Here is a 23,563-nt window from a genome sequence, read left to right on the forward strand (position 1 = left end):
TACACATACTTAAATTCCATTTTAAGATCCACTGCATCTGAGGACATTATTCAATTCTAGTCAATTTATTACAGCTAAAGGAAGATCTGAGATTATCTTAAAACTCTCTTGGCACTCCCTCCTTCCATTCCAGTAAAGCCCATCAACAGGCTTGGGTATTATTTTTCTACACATCCTCAGTTGTCCTATGTCTAATTTTGCGTGCAATAATAATGATGAGCCACACCTTTCAATAGCATTTGAACAAGTATTATGGGAAGACCAGGACATTCGATTTTTTTTTCTTTTAAAACTAAAGAGAGAAGAAATGAAATCCTTTCCCCAGTAGATAAAGGGGGAAATATCACATTGGGAATTCCAATTATTGTTTCATTTATAGAAATATAAATACATAACTTTCTTATATTCCAAATCCTGTTCCTTCTTCCATTAAAGTTATAGGTCTCATAACAGAAAACAAAGGTTCTAACGCAGCAGCAATAAGCTTTGAAATAGTGATCTGATTGCCCCCTTCTCCAAGTGCATTTCTAGGATGGATCACTCAATAACCCTGTTCTGTTCATTCTTTCTGAAGCATCTGGCATTGGCCACTGTTGGAAGACAGGATACTGGTCTCTATGGAGCATTGGTCTGACCCAGTATGACCATTGTTATGTTCTTATAAGAACCTGAATAAAATAGAAATGCTGGATGACGCCTTTGATTTTTCTATACATTGATTTTTTTCATTCTTTCTCTAATGTATATTAAATACTTGCTTCTTCCATTCCCACGATCTATCTAGTGAAGCTATTCTAGCGGGGCCTATCTTATAGGGAATCTAACGTGGGTAGTAGATTTATCTTGAACTAAATGGTTAAAAAGGGTGCACACATGCACACAATACACCAAATCAAACAAAACAGATTCATCTTTTGCAGGAACAACCTAAAAATGGGAGAAAACTTGCTAGCAGGTTTCAAAATTCGGTAAACAGCTGAAAGGATTTAAAATATATTAAAGCAATTCTTATGGTACTTTCTATACCCAGTCGAAGACATACTAACCAATTTACTCTATAAGTATACACACAAAACCCCCACTTTAAACAGTAACGGTCTCCTTTTATGGGGTGGTAAAGCTTGGCTTTTTGGATTGATAGTTCTGGAAGTGGTGTGTAATGAGGATGATGCCCTGCCAACTGGGTTATAGCTTCATTCGGAGTTCCACACAAATGGCCTCAGTCATTTGCAAGCACCAACTCTCCTCCTACAACAGAAACCCTGATTTGAAGAAATACTAGATGCTGTTCCACAGTAGGCTGTAGTAAATGAAGAAGACCCATCTCCCAAGCGGGTGAATGCAATGGCCGAGTATTCACCAGTGGGAAGCAGTCTGCTCACCACCCTTAGTCAAAGGTTGACTGAAAAGGAGAGAAAAAGAGACAAAAAATCCCTCCCTCCTTTGAGTTCTGGACTCTCCTGCCGGCTGCAATGATAGAGCATCCTTTGTCTAGGGCAATGCACAACTCTCGCAAGTCTTTGCTTCAGGATTGGCAAAGCCTCCATTCAACCAGTCAAAGTTGCCGTTCAGGACTCACTGCCTTCTCCCTTGACTCAGAGGCTTCTAGAACTTCTTAAGGCCAGTACTAGTTATGGCTCCCTGAATAGCCAGTCTCAGGGCAGTATGGGCTCCCACAACTCAGTTCCCCTCCCTTCTGCTTCACTTATGCTCTCCTGACATTCTGATTGAGCTAGGGGATCTCTTTTAAGAAAGACATCCAGTCTCGATTTTCAAATGATAGACAATCCACCAGATCTTTCAAAGTAGTATTTTATTTTGAATATATGACTATGGCACTGGTAATGTATTTAATATATGCACATTAAAAGTTATTAATGTCTTTCTTATAGAAATGGGTAGCCATGCTTTTGTGTTCCACTTTCTTGTCAATCTTTCAGTGGTGTTTGAAGCTGCAGTTTCAGAGGATTTTATAATATCACAGTATTGTTTGGATCATCTGTCTGAGTGTCTGAGTTAATTATGACTCAAGATTGTTGAATAATAGGCTAAATTGGAAATTATTTAATCAAAGATTATCAGAGATTAGTATAGCATTATATAGCATATGAAAAGAATAGACACATTACCGCCCTTTGATATGATGATGATGATAAAGAGCTGGCTATGTGTCTCTCCTTCACTGTATCTGGAAAGATGCAGCAGATTTCATTCCCCAGCTAAGTTCCCATACCGGTGTCATTAAATAGGGTTTCCAAACAAAGACAATCTTTTTTTTTTTGCCAAAAGAAACATGTTTTAATGTAATTTCTGTACATTCTCAGTTTACTTGATTTATGTGTGAAGGTGTGATTATTTACAACCGAGGACTAACAAGATAATATATTTCAGTGGGTCTTTCTTCCCCCATAATTATTGTTTCCTGTCTGCAGTAACAATTATCCCTTATCAGTAAGGCTGCGATTTAGTCACGGAATCTACGACTTCCAAAGACCTCCATGACTTCAGTTCGCACTGGCTGGGAGCTGCAGGGTGCCCTGCCCTCTGCGGAGGCTGGGAGCTGCGGGGTACCCCTGCTGCCCCAGGTGGCAGGAACCCCCACAGGTGGTGGCAGGTGGTCCCCTGCAGCTCCCAGCCACTACAGGCAGCAGGGGGGATCCCCAGAGTTGCAGCAGGGGGACCCCTCAGAACTCCTGCTGCCGTGGGTGGCAAGAGAGACCCCTGCTGCTCCAGGTTGCAAGGGGAACCCCTGGAGCTCTCCACCTCTCTCATGTCAGGGGAACCACCAGAGCTTCTGGCAACCCCAGATGGCCGGCAGCAGCAGCAAGGGGGAACCCCCCCCATCCATGTGTGGCCACCCTGGGCAGCCAGGGGAACCCCCACCATTCCCTACTGCTATGGGCGGCAGGGGGAACCTTTGTAGCTTGGAGCCACCAGCAGAGGGGGACCTTGGAGCTCCAAGCCCCCAGGGGTGGTGGGAGCCCCTGGAGTTCCCAGCCCAACTGCAGCTGCCCAGGCTCCCCATTTTATCATGGATATTTTTAGTAAAAGTCACAGACAGGTCATGGCTTTTGTGAATTTTCATTATTGCCTGTGACCTGTCCGTGACTTTTACTAAAAATATGCGTGACAAAATCTTAGCTTTACTTATCAGTTTCCCAGGTTTATATATGCTTATGTAAGTAATATGTATATTAATGGAATGGTTTTCCAGATTATCTGGAAGTAGATTGTACTGAAGTTAAAAATATTATTATGAATAGCAGGAAATTTTCTATCAGGCATATATATCTTAGGAAATGGAAGTTGTTCTCCATTTTGGTCCCATCAGAGAAACCACCTCTTCTTCCTGGGCTCCTATCCAGTTTATCCTGAACTACTTGCTACACCTAAAAGAGACCGACTTGTCAATTAGCTCACCGAGGGGACTCCTGGCAGCTCTCTCAGAATTTCTTTCATCTATAGATGATCTGAATTCTCCAATCCTATGATGATCAGGTTTTTAAAAGGCATGGATAGATTATTCTTTCTGTTAAAGATCCAGTTTCTTTCTGGGATTTAAACTGCTTGTTATTGCATTTCTTGATTAAAAGTGTGGTTTTTGTAGCTATTACCACATTTAGGATAGCTACAGAGCTCTGTAGCTTACCGCAGTGGTTTCATTTGAATAAGACTATTTATTTGCCAAATTTCTTTCCAAACCTCATCCCTTGCACAGCCCTTATAAGAACTGTCCAGAAAAGTAGCCCCTGAGGTTGGAGTGCAGAGGTTGCTTCCCCTATAGGAGCACCTTGCTGGAAAGGATGCAGGACCATGGCTCTACCCCTTCCTTGTGCCAGAGAGCCCGTGAGGTGGTATGTTACACCCTTTAATGGGCATCATAGATTGTGCTTTTTCTGCTGTGCAACAAGGAAATTCTGGGAGACAGGCTGCTTCCTCAATACCTTCTCTAGCACAGAGCTGCTACTAAATGCCACAGTCTAGCCCTAGGGTGCTATACCAGTATAGGGTAGATGGAGAGACTAACTACCTCAGAAGTTTGAAGAGCATTAGCATTTTATGTGAATGGAACTCACGAGTGTTGGTCATCTCTTCAGTTGCTTTGTTTCATTTGCTCATCTAAGAAGGAGACCAGTTACTGCCCAAAAGATCTGTTCTTAGATTTCTGCCTGTATTTGTTTATGATATTGCAAAAGTAGCTCTTCATCACAGACTATTAGTTCTCTCTGAGGGCTCTAGCCCTAGGGTGCTATACCAGTATAGGGTAGATGGAGAGACTAACTACCTCAGAAGTTTGAAGAGCATTAGCATTTTATGTGAATGGAACTCACGAGTGTTGGTCATCTCTTCAGTTGCTTTGTTTCATTTGCTCATCTAAGAAGGAGACCAGTTACTGCCCAAAAGATCTGTTCTTAGATTTCTGCCTGTATTTGTTTATGATATTGCAAAAGTAGCTCTTCATCACAGACTATTAGTTCTCTCTGAGGGCTCAAGTGGCTTTTCTTGGTTGTGTTCCTGTTACTGAGATTTGCAAGGCTGCTACCTGGCTTTCCATCCATATGTTTATCTCTCATTACACTATCTCCAAAGTCTCCAGACCAATGCTCCTTCCTCTCTACATTGCAGTCACTGCACATACTGGTACCCGGTGTGATGGAACTGAGGGGTGGGGGGTCAGGGTGACTGCCTCTTTACGCTCTTGGCAAGCACATGGAGGAAGCATTGACAACCATCTGCTGATGGATACCACTCTGAGGGAGGGAAAAAAGTACTCCAGCTTTGGTGCACTGACATGCACATACCGAAAGAGGAATGGACATGTGCAACACACTCTGAAGAATGATTACTGAACAGGTATGTAACCATGTAACCATGTTTTCACTAGGTTGCTGCAGATGGGTCACAGTGTTTGGAGGATCCTTCATTCAGTCTGAATCTTCAAGAAGTTATATTTATTATACTCTGAGCTCTGATAGTGCCTTTTACTCAAAGATCACAAAATACTTTACAAATATTAAATAAGCCTTATAACACCCCTGTGAGGTAGTCATTATGCCCATTTTATATAGAAAAACTGAGGCGGCAAGAGAGAGACTAAGTGACCTGCTGGCTCATTCTGTTTAGGCAAGAATTCCTTAGATGTGGTAAGTTAATACAAATTACTTTTCTATGCATTTCTATGCATACATTTAAGCTTCTGCCCACTGAATGTGTCTCACTACTCAGCCTAAACTTTTATTTTATTTTCAGATACATTTGTAGATATTTATTTTTACTTTACATTGGGGATACAGTTTTTTTATCTTCAGAATAGTAGCTGAGTTGGGATGAGGCCATATAGGAACTCTGTGACTCCAAAACATGCTGCTGAACATCTGAGAGGAAACTTGAGACAATCCTTCACTCTGATACAGTTATACAAAAAACTAAGGTCTCATTTGGTAGCAGAGACTTTAAATTTTTAAAGCCTCTAAAAGGAAATCTATCAAATCAGTGACCCTTGAATGTAATCTTCTCTTCCTCAATATGTAACCTTCATTCTAGTTACTAAGCCAAATAACTTCCTTGTATATTTAAAAAAATGACTAGTTGTACAGAAATGTATATGTGAAATCTTGCTTCCTATTTTTGGCTTGTTCTCTTCCTCTCTGACTATTAATTTCCCCCCTCTATTTAACTGGCATTCTACAACTTCCCTAAGTTTAAATCACACTTCCTTGTAAATAGTAAATAATATCCCTTACCTTATTTTCTCCCCCAAATGATAATTAATAATAATACTTACACTATCCAATAGATTTGTTTTCTCAAGTGTCTGCCCTGGAATAAAAATTCCATTAAAAATAATTTTAGAATTCCAGTATGCCAACACCAGGACTGCAGTGTGAACAATTTGATTAAACAAAGATCATTGAGTTAAATCAAATTTTGTACATATTGGTAATACAGATGGAATTTGCAAGCCCATGTCATTCTCTGAAAACATGGGGGTTTCATTAATGAGCTGTGTCCTGTGTTACATGAGCAGTTGTAGTGCAGTGGAGAGACAGTCCTTTGGAAGGTATTGTGCTTTATAGTGCTCTTAAGGGACCAGAACAAAGTTTCTTTCGGAAATGAATCAACATACCAGACCCTCCTTGACTACAAAATGGGTCAGACCAATGCATTTGAGGGGAGGGGAAACTTAGAGGGGAAAATGACAGAATCCCACTCCTCACACAAAAGCCTAATAATTTATATCTAGGCTAACACTTAACACTACTTTTTAAAAAAGGCCTAGGTCACCTGACAAAGCAAGGGGGGTTGATATAATACATAAGCTTGTGATTGCAAGTACAAATAGGACAAACCACTATGTAAATGGATAGTTAAGCAGCTAATTGAAGGCCAAGTTTTTGCTGTCCCTTACTTGCAGTAGGGTGGGAGGGAATAAGAAACCTCATCCCTTGCACAGCCCTTATAAGAACTGTCCAGAAAAGTAGCCCCTGAGGTTGGAGTGCAGAGGTTGCTTCCCCTGTAGGAGCACCTTGCTGGAAAGGATTCAGGACCATGGCTCTACCCCTTCCTTGTGCCAGAGAGCCCGTGAGGTGGTATGTTACACCCTTTAATGGGCATCATAGATTGTGCTTTTTCTGCTGTGCAACAAGGAAATTCTGGGAGACAGGCTGCTTCCTCAATACCTCCTCTAGCACAGAGCTGCTACTAAATGCCACAGTCTAGCCCTAGGGTGCTATACCAGTATAGGGTATTTTTATTATCAATGCACTCCAATTCATTTGCAACTTTAGACAAACACATATCTGGGCTGTTTTCTATTCCTTTTAAGTTACATCGAATTTGTGCGTAAGTACCATATTTTAGAAACATTACTAGCTTACATTATCTAATATTCCTTTAACATATTGGTCTCAAACGAAACAAATTAGAGAGAATAAACTTTTCCCTGCCGAAGTGCTGCAATACTTTTGCTGTCATTGCTCCATGGAAATTGATGCCCAGTTCAAGAAGAAATGTTCTTTTTATTGCCAGTGATGGACAGTAGAGACTTCAGCGTCAATAATATTCTGTCACCTAATGAGAGCAATGGGGTATGGGACCAGTGCGATGGCAGGAGAGCCTTAGTTTTATAGCTTGCAAAATTTGTGCAGATCTTTCCTTGCATTTCTGGCGTATTTTGACAATTGTATGTGTAAAGCTCAGTCTAAACAATTTATTTCCAATTATTTCCAGATGAAGGGATTCATGCTTTTACATTAGGGATATTCTCTTTTACATCAGAGCTAAGACTCTCCCCATGGCCAGTAAATTGCTTATATAAAAAACTAATCAATTTGGATGATATCTGCAGAGTTTACAATACTGTCACTTGCAGCTGCCATAAAGATGAAAGGAGTTTTATATGGTAGCTTAAGACCAAAAAGCTTTAGACCATTTCTGAGAGACGAGGGTATGATGAGACAGTTATTTAAGCACCAAATCTACATTAAGTGCTTAGGATTTAATGTTTTCATTATTTGGTAAAACGAAGCAGTAACAGGAGCTTAGAGTTGAAATACTCTATTAGATTATCAAATTGTTTTGCTTTTTGTATAGGAGAGCAATTATATGTCTAGCTCAAAAGCCATTAGGAAGGTAAATGTGTTATTTGAAGGATGTTTGTAATTCATTTGTTCAGTATTTGATTCATTTATTCCAACAAAATATATGGAGATAGTGATACTATGGGACACTTCAAGATTTAAATGTACTGCAGTGCTCATGTATGTATTGGTGTTTTCAAGCATTAACTTACTTTGTTTTTTCAAGATGTCATCTTGGTATGATTACAATGATCTCTGCATGCTCTTGTCATGCAAATGAAATGTATTGATTTACTAACTATAACTATTCATGCGTCAGTAGATTTTTTTTAAAGCCGCCTAACACAGGCTATGCTCAATATGATATGGGACTGAAGTTAGAAGGTAGGCATGTATAAACTTTTCACATGAAAACCTTTAACTTTCAACATAAATTTGAAACTCCATGAGCATCTGGGAAGGTTTGGACTAATTTGGAGGCTTCCTGAAATCTTCCCTATCAACTAGGCAACTTCTTCCCACTTCCTAAAGCTGTTACCTTTCAGTTGTATTTTTGAGAAGCTGGGTAGTAGCCTGGTACTCTCTTTCATCTTCAGGGGCCAACTGATATGCACACTCTGGGGCATTTCATGGGATGGCCAGCTGACCCACTTATACCTTTATGATTCTTTTGAGGACTAAGAAATGGTCCCTCTGTCTTTCTACATCCAAATAAATGCTCTTTTTGCAGCTGCTGAAAAAAGAGTAGACCAAGTTGACTATAGTTGTGTTGCTTGAGGGATACTTTAAAATATACAAGCTTGTTACTGTCCCAAAGGAACATTAAACTCACCAAGGATAGCTGAAACAGGCTACAAATCTACAGCTGCCAGTTTAAGGTAGCTTTAGGGGCCAAAATATCTTTAGAGGAGCTGGCAATCTGCGTAGCAAGAAATAGCAATTTATACTTAATAGTACAAGTTTGTTTAGAATATAATGGGCCATAGACTACATTCAAATGGAAAGTGTGTATCATTGCATATGTTGAAAATTCCACTGATGATCATACACAAAACATGTCCAATGGATTTGTACCACTGCACGGATGCAATATTGCCAACCTTAAGAGATCAGAATTTGAGTCAAGTCACAAAACATTAATAGTGAAAAAAAAATCTGTTTTGGCTGCTCTTTATCTGCATTCTGGTTTTGAGCCTTTAAGGTGCACTTGAGTCACATTTTCAAGTTGTTTCACATCCATGAGGGGTTGGACATTTAAAAAAATGAAAGCAAAGTGTGTCACTTCACTAGATTGCTTGACTAAAAACACTAAGTATTGCAACATTCATGATTTAAAATCAGAGAGTTGGCAACATGTCTTCCATCCATTTGAGAATATGTATTGGGAAGCAGATTTCAAAGATATACCACAGCAACAGTAGCACAAAAAGAGACATGAGTTGGGTCACATTTACTCCTACTTATACAATCAGGTCATGGGAAAACTAACTATTAACATTACTCATTAAAGGTGAAATTCACCCTGTGCAGAGAGTCAGCACAAAGCCCATGCACCACCTAAGTCCGATTTTTAAGACTAGAGCAGAACTTAAGTAGTGCATAGAGCTTGTGCTGATCCTCCGCATAGAGGTAAATTTCACCCTAAATATCTACACTAGCTGGAATCTCTCTTTATGAATTTATTAATAAAGCCCAACTTCTCAAAGTGACACATTTCTGAAGCGATGGTTTCCTGAGTCCCAGCTACTTGAGGAATAGAACATTGCAAGTAATGCAGTGTGAACTTTTCTTATCATATGCCAATGAGGGTAAGGAATGGTGTTCCTAGCCTCTGTTTGTCAGAGGGTGGAGATGGATGGCAGGAGAGAGATCACTTGATCATTGCCTGTTAGGTTCACTTCCTCTGGGGCCCCTGGCATTGGCCACTGTCAGCAGACAGGATACTGGGCTGGATGGACCCTTGGTCTGACCCAGTCTGGCCATTCTTATGTTCTTATGAGATGCCATACAAAATGAAAGATCTATTAAAAATGAAAATAAAAATCTACTAGTTTGTACAATTCATATCCCAACTTTTTATATAAAACGTTTTTTAGAATGGTTATCAAAAATACATAGGCCATCATACCTTACAGCCAGCTAGTAGTCATGATTTCTGTCCAGGTTCAAGAAGAAATAGACTCTTTGATGATGATAAAAATCATGAACCATGTTTTCTTGTCTTATTGTTATCCTACTATCTTTGTCCATCCATCTAAACATGTGTTATTATTAGGGAAGGGTGAATGGACAAAACCAGCCCTTAGTAAAACTAATAGGTGAGTGACAGACACCACCGATTTGTACCCTTTCTACATACAGACACGTTGTACATAATTTGAAAGTTTATTATATCTACTTTAAGGTCTGATGTGGAGCTGTCAAGGAGTGCTGTTACCATAGAATTGGGGATTAACAATACAATCAACATGTTAATATGACAACTTTGAAATATTTGCATTTGTTTTGTTATTTTTATGATTCTATATATTATTTCAAGAGATAAAGAGTAAAATGAAATCCAATAATAAATGTGTACAGGTAACATGGAAGTGTAGTAGTGCTGGTGACATTTCTAGTAAACATCATTATCATCATCTTGTTCATCGTTATGATCTGTCAAGAGTGTGTGGGTTACCACAGTCGTCTTTGCCTTGATATGTACACAGTTCTGTGCAGGGAAAATTGTTCTGACTAGACCCAGTTGATTGTACAGCAGCACATACTGGTTCAGGCACAAATAAGGTCTTATAGAAGCTCTGATGCCATTGGGCCCTTGAAGAATACAGGAAGTAATTCATCATCCATGTTTTCTATCCATGTTGAAATGGTGATCCAATATCTGGTTTACCTACGTGCAAAGACATCCAAATATTTGTTTGCCAAGATGCTCTTTTGACATGCTCTTCAAAACTGTCCTCACATTCAGTTGTGCTGGTAACATTGCCTGTTTCAATCCACATGTTATTTATGTGATCTGTTTTTGGAAAGTAGTGAACAGCAAGGACCAAAACATTTGTATCCAGTGAACTAAATATTTACTGTTCCTTTGACACAAAGAGACACAAAAGTCATATTGGCACATAAAGCATGCTGAAGCATCCCTGCGTCCACTTCCTCTTGAATGCTGTACAAGACTTGGGCTTCATGAACACCTCGAGTGGTGATGGACTCTGCAACATCATCATAGGAAAAGCACCCAGCAAGAAGTGTTTTTGAGTTGGGTGAGCTTCTACACTTCCAGATGCATTTTGAACCATATATTAACAGAGGAACTGCCATTGAAACATCATCTCTTCATCTCCCTAAGGACAGGGAGCTACAGACATTTGTTTTGTGGACTGATAGGTGCTGTGATTGTCCCTCCCTTGCCAGACCTAAATTTGGTCATCTTGGCCATGTCATCAAATCTTTTTGTGCTAGATTACTTGACTGGGCTGAAGAATCCACGGGTCCCATCCGAATCCCATCCAAATCAAGTGCACCTCTCACAAATCTCTCCATTTGTTCTTAACCACCACCTACTATTTTCAGTAGAAACTCTTGTACATCTGATGTTACTTGCAGTCCAGTAGCTATGTTAAGTACCTCTGGATGTGATTCAGAGTCAAATGGGTTTGTTGTATTGTTGAGACATGGTTAGTAAGTCCCTTTTCAGTGCAGAGGCAAGGACTTGCTTGTGGACTTTGTCTTCACTATTTCTTGTTAGGCCATGTATTTCTCTCATAGCTTTTGCATATTTACTCAGGACACGTCTTGTGAGGAGGACTGGCTTCTTTCTTGTCAGTCCTACATTCCCACTGCTACCCTTTGAGTCTTTTGATGATAGATTTCTCTGTTCCCATGTCACTCAAAATTCCATTGGAAGAACCAGGAGTCTGATAAACAGCACATTCCTCAGATTCAAAGGCACAGTGTACTTTTTCAGGGAGACCTTAACATATCAACAATGTGCATTTGTATCTACCTGACACAAATGGTGGTATGCTTGTGGTTGAAACCACTCCAAAATGGAATCAGCTGAGTGTGAGCAATATCAATATAATCTGGTAGTGGTAGTACATCACAAAGTGATAATCTTAAAGGAGACCAGGAGAGATTTCAGATAGCATTCATTTGTAGATGACAAGAGTTTATTTTTCTCAAGTACTTTTTCATGTGTTCAATGTGTTCTAGGTTTCTCAAATGCTGCACACTGTACAAAATACTCTAATTTCCCAAGGAGAGTAAGTGACTTTTCTTTCCCACACTTCAGTGATATTTCTTGTGATGTTGGACTAACTGCAGACTGTTCTTGAAACACCACTCTAGCCATTGAATGGAAGGTATTCTTTCCATCAGTGATCTCTCTGTTGATGTTTGTTATCCTCTCCTTCATGGATGAGATTTCCACCAGCATGGGGTGGTACAATTCTATTTGGAATGAACACAATTCCCTGGAGTGTTTTTACTTCAGTTTTTCCATCACAAGTGATGAACCAACTCAGCTCATCAAAACTGATGGAGAATTCATGAAGATGCAGTATGTCAATTAAATTACAAAACCCAAACTCATGGTGCAGCTGTGCAGCAAGGTTTACATGCGGTGGTGTGATGAGATTGGAACTATTAGATATTATTCACTTTGGAATAGGGAGGCACCTTCTTTGAATGTCTTCTGAAGGATGATACTCATTGCTGGCTGAATTATGTGCCTCTTTATCAACCAAAGGACAAATACCTGCAGCAGCTGGGGCACAAAAGTAGTTGACCTCTATAAACTACAATCACCTGGCTTTGGATAATATTTTGAGGCTTTTATTTTGGCTATTTCAGACCGAATGATTGAAGTGGCATTATACAAAATTAGCTGTTAGTTTGAAAGCTGTTCATCAGGCTGACATGCCAGAAGAACATGCACAAAAATTTGGATGACTTAAATTCCTGCTTCAAATTACTGGCAGCTTGGATAGCTTCAGCTAATGTTATAGCGGATATATGGAATGAAATTGCATAACCATAGCATTTTTCTAATCTTGTCCGTAATTTGCTACTGGAATAGCTTTCAGTTTCTATGTCCTGAGAGAAGTAGGGCTTTATGTCTTTGTAGCAGCTTGGATGGGAGAAGAACCTTCTTGCTGTACATAAAAATCACTGTCTCTCTTTTTTTCAATCAGCTGATAAAAATACAATGTCACAAGATGACTATTGTTGCAGTGTAACTAGATGGCTTTGCTTTAAGATTCATTTCACTCAAGAAGGAAGAAAGGCATGAGGAGTGATCAACTGCATTCTTAGCAATCAAGTCTCCCATAGATATACTGTACAATATGTCGTCATATCCTTTTTGAAGTGCTTCCTCCCTTAGATTGGTTGCTCTCTCATATGTTTCTATTTTATGAAGTTTCTTGTTGGTCTTGTGTGTTTTTTTTTCTCAAGCAAACAGTGCAACAGGACCAATTGCTGGAAGATGTGCTTGGTCTGCTGGCCATAGAAGCAGGAAAGCATGATGGTCTCTCATCAGATTTGGTCTGTTTTTTTTCCTGGGTTCAATACAACTCAAACATGCCAAATTTGACTTGCTTGTGTATTTCTGAAAGTAATCCCTGTGATAGTGTTCATTGTACATCATCAAAATTAGAATACTCATCTGGATTCTGCTGCCAGCGTCATGGAATTCTGTCCAGCACTGGTGGCTTTTGACAGATTTTTTTTTTTTTGCATTTAAAAAAAAATTCTTGACCAATCACACTTTTTTTTTTCAAAGTTTGTGGAGAATCTTTTTTTTTTCTTTCTTTCTTTTTGATGCAAGCTTTCAGGAGCTTATATCCTGCATGACTTCATATACTGTAAATTTCCAAAGTACATTGTTAGCATTACCACCACCACTACTACTGTTTTTTTTATTTTATACAAGTGTACAGATTTGTGCTAAATTAGATCTATATGTTAGTATCAAAATTGCCATTGTTGTTTAGGGAGCACTTTGAAGCCCAACATGAAGCTGGGTATTGTCATCTCTAAGGCTAATACTGATCTGTGCATAAATGTCACTGAATTAAAAGGCTAGTTTCTAGAATATTTCAGAGGTTAGTACAGATGCTCCCGACTTACGCAAGCGTTCCATTCCGGAATGCCTTGCATAAGTTGAATTTTGTGTAAGGCAGGAACATATACCTGACAATTACAACCCCCCTCGCCCCCCGCACTCCCCAAAAAAGCAAGCTTACAGAACTTATGGAACTTTTTCCGTAAGTCCGGATTTGTGTAAATCGGGTTTGCATAACCCAGGGAGCGTCTCTACTGCATCCTCAGGCAGTTAGAAATTAAAACATTCTACCAGGCAGAGTAGATGCTACATTGTATGTAGAAAAGCTTACAAATGGAGAAGCATTAGGAAATCATACACATTTCTATGCTACATTTCCAGCCACTACGCAGTACAAACTATGGGCACGCAATCTACTGCAGTGTTTCTCAAACTGGGGTCATCACTTGTGTAGAGAGAGCCCCTGGAGGGCCGGGCTGGTTTGTTTACCTGCCCTGTCCGCAGGTCCAGCCGATCGCAGCTCCCACTGGCCGCGGTTCACCGCTGCAGGCCAATGGGAGCTGCTGGAAGTGGCACGGGCCGAGGCACTTACTGGCCGCCACTTTGAGAAACACTGATCTACTGTTACTGGTGCATAACCTTCAGTGTGAGATTGATCTGGTCTCATTTCAACTGAAAATATAGACAACTATTATAATCACTTGTGAGCTAATTTGACAATTAAGACTACATGGTATGAAAACGTTATGTTCGTATATTGCAAAATGTTGATAGTTGCCATTTTTGACACATGCTAAGCAGCTTCATTATTTCTAGGGGGGAAAAAAAGGCTTGCCCATGCAAACCCAACAAAAATCTTTTAATACATTGTTGTTTGGTAGCTTTGACCAATACACACCTCATTAATGTGTTGAAATTAATATAAACAGTAAAGACTGTAGTCATAGTCATGTTGCAGTGTTTCTGGAACTGGGCAAAAAATAACACTTTCTTATTTTGGGTACCATTGTTTCACTTTACCTACAGGCTTAAGGTAACATGGAGCAGCTCCATATCATATCTAATCTAAACACAAATAAAATAAGCATTGAATGAGCATCAAATTATATATCTATATATGTACATGGATACAGAGAGAGCGAGCATGTGTGCATATTAAACTAAAAAAAAAGGCTATTTTTATATGGCCGCAAGCCTGTAAGGGCCCACTCCTGTAAACATGATATCTTTTGATTTTCAAAAGCACTTAGCATTTGCCTAATTCCTAATGAAGTAAATGGGAGCAGAATTAATCCAATGCTGAGCATTTTTGAGAATCCCAAATATAAAGTGTTTCTAGTTAAGAGCGTATTACCACATTACAAATAGGGAGGTACCATAGACTTCAGTGGGAACAGAGTGACACTTCTGAAAATTGCACCCTATATGCAGAACGTCCATTGACTACAGTGGCATTTCGGTATAAATAAAGCTTTAAGTCTGTAGAGTTGGCTATTTGTATTGATAGCTGATGAGGAGGTGTATAATTTTTGGATCAAAATCAGATTAAGCAAATCAGATCAGGTATAAATATTACTGAAAGATGAAAGTGTTAAGCATAAAGTCCCATTTTTCAAGGAAACAAAATTAATATTTAAATATTAGATACTGGAGAGGACTGAATTGCAGCTTGTATTGTAATACCAGAAGAATGGCCATCTTAGGAATTTTGGTTTTATTTTATTTACAGTGTGTATTTGGGTTTGATTTATACTTGGAAATTTAATGTGAATGAAATTGGATATTATTTTCTCTGCTAATTCAGTTCAATAATCACATTTTCAGATATATTCGTATTTGAACCTGAAGATGAAACTAAACTATACTAGTGACTATGGAGAAAAAACATCAATTTGTGTGGAGTAAGGACATTTTAAAATGTGGAATAAAGAACAATGACTCACAAAATAGTATGGCCAAAGCTCAGAAGAGTTCAGATTCTCTGATGTGCCTGCTGGGTGGAGCTGAAATGGGCTCAACAGAGTTGGGCATGTTTTCCTAATTCTGGGGCTGGTTCCCAGTTATGGTGTAGATTAGAGCCATTTGGCGACCTCGCTAGTTTACTCTATCCATAGCCCAAGAACTGCCAGCAGAGGATAGCTAGAATACAGCACACTCCAGCCATGTTCCTTGCCCACCTGAGTACATCCGCTGTGCTGGGGACTGCTGAGAGATGACAGAGGAGCTAATTACCCTGGATCTGTGTCTGCTGTGAATCTCCCATGCTGGGGGAATAGCAGGGAAAATGCAAGGTATTTGATTCTGTTTGCACCACTAGAGCAGTGGCATGGAGAATCTGGCTCATTTTGGAATAGATATGCTCCCGAACCAGAGCTCAGAAAAACAAATATCTCAGTGTATCTGAAAAGGTTAATAACAACAACAACAACAAAATGGGGATCAGAATGAAATTTTGAATTTAACCTGAACAATAGCTGCCGCTAACTGGTACCCAATACTTGGTACATGAATATTTGGTACATGAAGGCTATATGAAGATACTGTTGCTCACTTCAGAGTCTACAAGCAAATTCATTACATCTTTATACCAAAGAATCCATGAAGAGAGGACTCTGTGACATATTATTGGGAAACCAGGGATCCTGGTTCTCAAGACGTTTTAGACGCTCCGCAGGATGGTGCACGTCTAAACAATTTAATAAATGTTGTCAGGCAAATTTCGCCATTTTCAGATGAACATTTTCATTATTGGGGGAAAACAAGTTCTTAGGAATCCAGCTTAGCTAATGGAATTCCATAACAAGAGGATTGCCAGGGCCCTTATTACCTATAAATTTAATCTATTGTCCTTAATAAGTCAGCTCTTCATTCTAAAGGGATATCACGTCACAAAAAGACTGATGCATTATTTTGCTCTCCTATGAATTTAAGGGGCCAGATTCTACCACCCTTATTCTGGGTTAGTTACAATTTACTTCATAAATTGTCACATTGACTTGAATGGGGCTAGATATGGGATTAGGTACAGTACTACTCAACATGAGTGACAACGGACCAAATTCTGCTCTCCAATAACACAGCTGAACTCCATTTACACAGATATAACAGAGTAGAATTTGGCCCAGGGTCTTTTTTTTTCTTTATTTACATAAGCAGATGATACAAGCTATTAATTTTTATGGACATTATATTCAAATACTTGCCAGGGCCTACATCCTGGGAAGGAGATGATACATGAAAAGAATTTAGAAACATGTTTCAGCTGAGAGAAGGATGAATAGAGAATGCTGTTCACTTAAAGCCATGAATGTTAAAAATAGGGCACAGATGTATAATTAAATAAATGCATTTTTTTGTACTGACAGTACATGTTTTTTAATTAGGACTGTTACTGATATGTTTACTTGTTTTATTCGCACTTTTAAATGTTTGTGCTCTACTGATTTTCTTTGCCAACTGCTAGTGCTAGATATTGTGAGACAATCCCAACTGGAATGCTAGAAGTGGATTTTGAAGGGAGAAGAAATTCCCATTGGCATTCTTCAGTTCTCCTCTCACTGCAATAACTAACCTGCAAAATTTGCATCTTTTTCCTTTTTTGGTTTGCATGAAAGCTGCTCTATCTACTCTAGCTATTTTTAATATCCTCTCCATTTTTCTATTCTATCACAACAAAACATTTTATGATACTTTATACAAAAGATGATGGAAGAAAGTAAATTTCATTTTTTATATTTTAACTTTTTAAAAAGTTAAACTATTTGTAGTGTGTGTGTGTGTATATCTATAGATCATAATTGTATATGATTTTAGTGTGTGTGTTTTAGACTTCTGTAGGTGAACTTTTCAATGTAACCAGGTTAAGACTTTCAACTAACTGCACTATAATATACTTTAAAGGAAACAAATATAGTCTCCAGTATATTGTATATTAATTTATGTTGGCCCTATGTTTTTCCTTGAGCGTGTCTTTGAAGTTATCAGTATTTGTGCAGCGTGAGTTGAGATTCTGCTTAAACATGTCTGAAAGATTTTTGCTGACCACCCTTTCTGTGCTTTCTGAGTTTCAGTTCATCTGGAGGACATTTTTCATGAGTCTATCCTCCATTCTGATAACATCACTTTTCCATCTAAACTGAGCATTGATAACCATTGTCTTGAAGCTGGTTGGTTTTGCTCTTTCAAGGATGTTAATATTTGACACTTTATCTTGCCAGCGTACCTTCAGAATAGTGCAAAAATAGCACACATGAAATTTTTCAAGTTACTTGAAGTATCTGCAGTAAGTTGTCCATGTTTCGCATCTGTATAAAAGGGATGCTATTATTGCTGCATTGTAGATCATCAGTTTTGTTGACAGTTTGACGGTATGCTTGTTGAATATCCTATAGCAAAGTCTGGCTTGTGTTTTGTATTTCAGATGGTACTACCAAGGTATGTAGTTTTGTACCATCAACGGTGATGATTGGCTCACTGGGATTAGTTGATAGAAGACTCCATTTTTTCCAGGCTGAGGGTGAGTCCAAACTGTTTTTAGTTGCCTCTAAGAACCTTTCAAGTATAAGCTGTAGGTTGCTGTTACTATGATTAAGTATGTTGGGCCCCAATCCATCAAACGCTTGCACATATGTTTAAACCTACAACCATGAATAATCCTATTGAAATCGATGGAAAGGTGCATGATAGTAACATTAAACATGTACTCAAGTTTTGGCAGGATTGAGGCCTTGCTCTGCAACTAGTCCCACTTAAACCAATAGGACTACTTGCCAAGTAAGAGTGGCAGAATCTGGGCTGGAATAATTCTAGTTTATATCAGAAGAGGAAGTGACATGGGATCTAAGCGTTATTAGATACAGAATAGTGTTTTTTTCTTTTTTTTTTTTTCTTCACAGCTGTGCAAACTATTTTGGATGATGCAATCCTATTTAAGGCAATTGGATTGTTGTGATTTGAAATCCAAGGTGTTAATGTTCTGTGTCCTGCTGGGGAATGAATATTAATGGTTTGCCTCTCATGTTCATTCCTAGTGTGCTGTGCTAAAAATGTTAAATGATGTTACCTTAATGTCATCCATTCTGGTGGTCTTAATGGTTTGTGAGCAAGTTACCTCTAGCACAGTATTGTACACAAAGAAAAGTCAGTCTGTGTGAACTACATTATGACAGAGACATTACTCTTTCCCTAGGGCAGCGCTTGTAAGGGTTATAAGCACTGATTTCAAGTCTGAAAAGCTTGACAGCCTTTCCTAATTGAGCATTTCAGGCTCTGGACTTCTCAGAGTGTAATCTAAATTTCTCATCCAAACTCAGTAAAGCTTGAGCTTGTCTTTTATATTGGGAGTGGTTGGGAAAGGATGGGGAGAGAAATTGTATTTCAACTAGAGATACTGGAAATATGCTGCACAAATCTCATCTGTTCCTCCCCTGAAACTTCACAGGAGAACCACGTGGAGGAAAGTGAGAATTTCAAGTGTTCATGTGGACCACATCTTCTGTTTGTGGATGTAACCCTTTTCACAGAGTTTTTTTTAATACACTACTGTTTGCAAATAGAAATGGTGACATTTACACATGCAAAACACATGTGCAAAATGAGTGAAAATAGGGCTTCCATGCTTCCTTTTTTTTTTTCAGGCAAGCAATAGTGCACAAAGTAGTTACCATTTTTTGCATGCCAGTCACTGAATGGGTAAGCCAGATTAAGATGGCTTGAAACTCTGGTCCTGTAATACTTTATTTCTTGAAAATTGGCTATTTCATCACCTCTTAATAGTTGACATCATAAAGAACATGCCTCTGGCATGCTGAATATATTACTGAGTGCTAAAGTTTTACTATTGGATACAGCAAAGGGGTACAGAGAAGTCAAAATACTAGGTGAAGGGGATCTTCAAAGCATTTAAAACACTACCAACTTTGTTGAACTGCAAGAGATAAACTGTTCATTGATAGTTATTTCACTAAACGTAGGTTCGTATAAATATAATGACACATCTCAACTGTCATGTGCCAAAGTGTGGAAAACACTTATAATCACAGTGCAAAAGCTTGTATAAGCAATCAAGGTTTTGACATCAGCACTGTATCCTTTTGGAAATGTGACCTTCAAGGGCAAGTTCTGTGGGTGTTTCAAGAGGGTGCTTTAACTGAAAGATCATTCATATCCCCATAAAAATAATGGCTTTATGCAATCAAAAATGAAGACTACGTTTTTACACAACAAATCTTGCAGTATGTACACACAGTCTCAACGTTCAATTAATTTGTATTTTTAGCACTGTACCACAAACGAATATTCCAGCCAGCTAATTTAGGCCTGGTCTACACTTAAAGTTAGATAGACTAGCTATGTTGTGCAGGGCTGTGAAAAAAATCAGACCCTGAACTCCATAGTTAGGTCAACCTAACCCTTGGTGTAAAAAAAGGTTAGGTCAACAGAATAATTCTTCTGTAGACCTAGCTACAGCCTCTTAGATTAACTGCATTGGTGGAAAAAACACTTCTGTATTCCACTGATGTAGGAAGAGTCTACATTATGGCACTACAATGGCACAGCTGCAGAACCATAGTTGTGCAGCAGTAATATAGACATACTCTAAGTTATCTGTTTTGGGCCTTAAACTTTTTGGGCCTCATGGGGTCGATGACAGAGTCCTGTGCTGTTGACTTCTGCAGGCAGCAGGAGGGAAGGGAAAGAGGATGTGATCCTCCAGTGATCCTAGCAACCTTCCTCCTTCAACCAATAGGAGGAGGGAAAAACAACAGTCACCAACAGCCAATCTGAGGACAGAAGACAGCCAGGCAGACTGCAAGTAGTTTCTGACTCTGTGCAGATGGAGAGCAGGATGGAGGCTGTGAATAGCCTGGCTTTTCTGTCACCTGGTAGAGACTGGTTGGGGAGTGGTGGAGAGAAGGTCTCCCTACAGCTTGTCAGCACAGCACTTATAGGCCGGACAACTGGCCTGTTAGTAACCTCAGTCTGCAGGAAACCCTCAGGAGGAGACAATCTGTTCCTCCTGCTGCCATCAACAGGAGGAGAAGCCCATCTCTCTTTCCATCATCTGCAGCCTGCTTGTCCTGTAGCCAGGCCACACCGAATTCAGGATGTTGGATCTAGAAACCTGACATGCTTGCAATGGAACCTGTAGGTTCCAAGCTTTAAAGAGGGTCCGCATAGTTCTGGAAGGGGGTGGACAGTTAGTACCTCTCCAGCAGATCGCAGGGAGGACCTGCTGATTTGCACTCATGTCCTGACCGCTCAGCCTGAAAAGGAACCTGAGTAGCCTGTATTATAGCTAGATAGGTAATTAGGGTTTAATTTTGCACCATTAAGGCACTTTGTATCTGTGAATGGGCTTTCATCTACCTAGATCATCAGGACCTGCACTGCCAGTTCCAATATAATAAGGTGTGTTTCTAATAGCATCACCTTAGAGGCCTGCAACGTGTCTCCCTGTGCACCATCTGGGTACCGGAGGCATGGGGGACAGACAGTACTGAGCGGGGAGACACTTTTGTTTAGGAACGTTGGGAGAAGTGTGTAGTCATGTGACCTACTGTGCTTGCTGCCGTAGCTTTTAGTAATTAAAAAGCATTATTGATATCTCTAATCATTTTAATAATTTAATATTTGTATTGCTTTGATATTTCTCTTTAAACTTTATATAAGAATTTGATTATAGTTATTCTTTTTAATTTATTTGCTTGTGAGAGTTTGAATGTTTTGTGAGTTCAAGTGTGGTTACCCCTTGTCTCACTAGAGACACTGCCAAGTAGCTTTATTGTTTAGCATAATGAAAAGCTGGACAGCTACCAGCAGCACTGTGAAAAAGAGCCCCGGCAACAAAGTTTGGAACTGTCCAAAGACTGAGATACCCGTCTCCTGTTCACACATCATGTAGGCACTAAGCTAGCACCAAAAGGGGGATTGCACTTTTCTTACACAATCTCTCAATGCCTTTTGCTGTGTCAGTAGCTAGTACTTTCTATGACCTTGTATTGTAGGTGTGTGTGTGTGTGTGTGTGTGTGTGTGTAGCTATTCTTTAATGTGATGCAGATGAGTTTAGGGAGTGAGAGGAAGTACAGAGGCAGAATTCAGGAGATTGTGAAGGATTAAAGTGGCTCTGTATCTGAAGCCATTCATACAGACTCCATGAAATAATTCAGACATCAGTTATTGGTGAAGCCCACCCACACCTGATTTTTTTAATAGATCAAATTTGTCAGAAGCACTTACACTTATATTTATCAAAAGGTTTTGATTTCCTGCAGCTTCCTACAGCTGAAAGTGGAGACCTAGGGTGTTACTCTGAAGCAGAACCCAGTATTTTGTACTGTGTGATGCGTAACTGGTTAAATATTTTTGTCTCATTGTTTATTTTAAGGCGTCATCTGCTCTGAAGTTTCCTTAACACAGAATCTGTTCCTCTGCCACTTCACTCACACTAGTTTGGTAGAATGTACATCCTTGTTTGAACCATGGTGCCACAGTGTTACCGGGTACTTTGTCAAGATAAAGTCCAGTGTCAGAATGCACCAGAGACCCACCAGACATATGATTACAACAGCCTGCTACATTGATGTGCAGTGTTATTGTAAAAGCATATGTTTTTGTCTGATCCTGCCGTGCACCTCTGCCAGTAGGCAGAAGGGTAAAGTCCTGGACACACCCTCTTAGGAGGGCCAGCTGGCTTCACTAACTGGTTCTCACACTTGATGCCTTTACCCCATTTTGCACTCATGCAAGACCAAGGCTAAGAAAAAAAATACTTCTGTTTCTCAATGGAGAGGTAGTAACATAGTAGAGATCAGAAGCCAAAAAGAAATGAAACCAACTTTTTTTAAAAAAGAGTTGTGGGTGTGGACCCAGTGGCCTTTTTTGTGTTCCAAGAATAGCTGGTATTATAACTTTTGCCAGGTCTTGGGTCACAGAAGGTAGGCCCCCCCAGCTTTGGTGGCTGCATCTTTTTCTTTGTAATTGATTTTTCCTTTTCCAGTCTGTTGCATTCTCTGATAGAAACTCACCAGGATAACTGTGTGTATGCATGTATTTAACCATTTGAACTTTTAGACAACTGTGGAAACATTTTATAACAATTATACTCAATATATAGACCATGGAAATTATTTTCATCTTGAAAGTGCTGTACAAGCATTAAGATTTGTTTTTGTAATAATATCTAATTTAAAAATAGGCTAGCACTTAAGAAAGAGTTCAACAGACAAAAAGCCATGAAGATAGATCTCTGAAACTCATATCCTTCCCCCAGTGACTGAAACAAAATTAGAACTACAAAGAAAAATGTGTAATGAGAGCACACTTTTTTTGGTAACTAAATGACATGATCAAGAGTTTAAAACATCATGGAATGTTTTCCAGAAAGCCCCATAGGGTAATACAATTATATTCCGTTTAGGTTGCCGTGGTTATTTTTTCAATCAATTGATTCTGCTTTCATTCTGCATATTATGGGGAGAGTTATGACAAGCAATGAGACAAGCAGATAGAGATTTTCTATTTTGTTATTCACCCACATCAAGATTCCCGATCTTTTATAGGAAAAGATGTTCTGTGGTAGACATCCCTCTGCTTTAACAAAAGACATTAGTAAGGAATTTTAAACAATCCAAGATCCATGATTTCTGCTGCTGTGCTAAAACCCATTTTTCAAGAAACCAATAGCATAGTTTGTTTCACTTTTATATAGTGTGTGCTAATTTTCTGTATGCCCTGTATGCCCATTATCCCTTCTTATTTGTTATTAAACTTCACCCTACCATTGTTTTCTTTTTGAGTCACTTCAGTTTCAGAAGTTTGATTGTTTATATAAAATGTAGATGCTGAACATAGATTAAAATATCTTTTTTTGTTTTACATTTCTATCATGAAGCAGGTTGCGGGCACTGTCCCACT

The 23,563-nt window shown here is 39.2% G+C and overlaps 1 long non-coding RNA gene across 1 annotated transcript in view; it reads left to right on the forward strand.

The window, feature by feature from the left end:
- LOC123372317 overlaps positions 1 to 23,563 on the forward strand; it is a 146,702-nt gene that overhangs the window by 14,483 nt on the left and 108,656 nt on the right. The window contains exon 2 of the long non-coding RNA XR_006580210.1: positions 18,068 to 18,163. This is a non-coding gene — a long non-coding RNA (uncharacterized LOC123372317). The remainder of the gene's footprint in view (positions 1 to 18,067; positions 18,164 to 23,563) is intronic.

The sequence above is a fragment of the Mauremys mutica genome, chromosome 6, assembly GCF_020497125.1.
Source record: "Mauremys mutica isolate MM-2020 ecotype Southern chromosome 6, ASM2049712v1, whole genome shotgun sequence".
NCBI classification, from domain to species: domain Eukaryota; kingdom Metazoa; phylum Chordata; order Testudines; family Geoemydidae; genus Mauremys; species Mauremys mutica.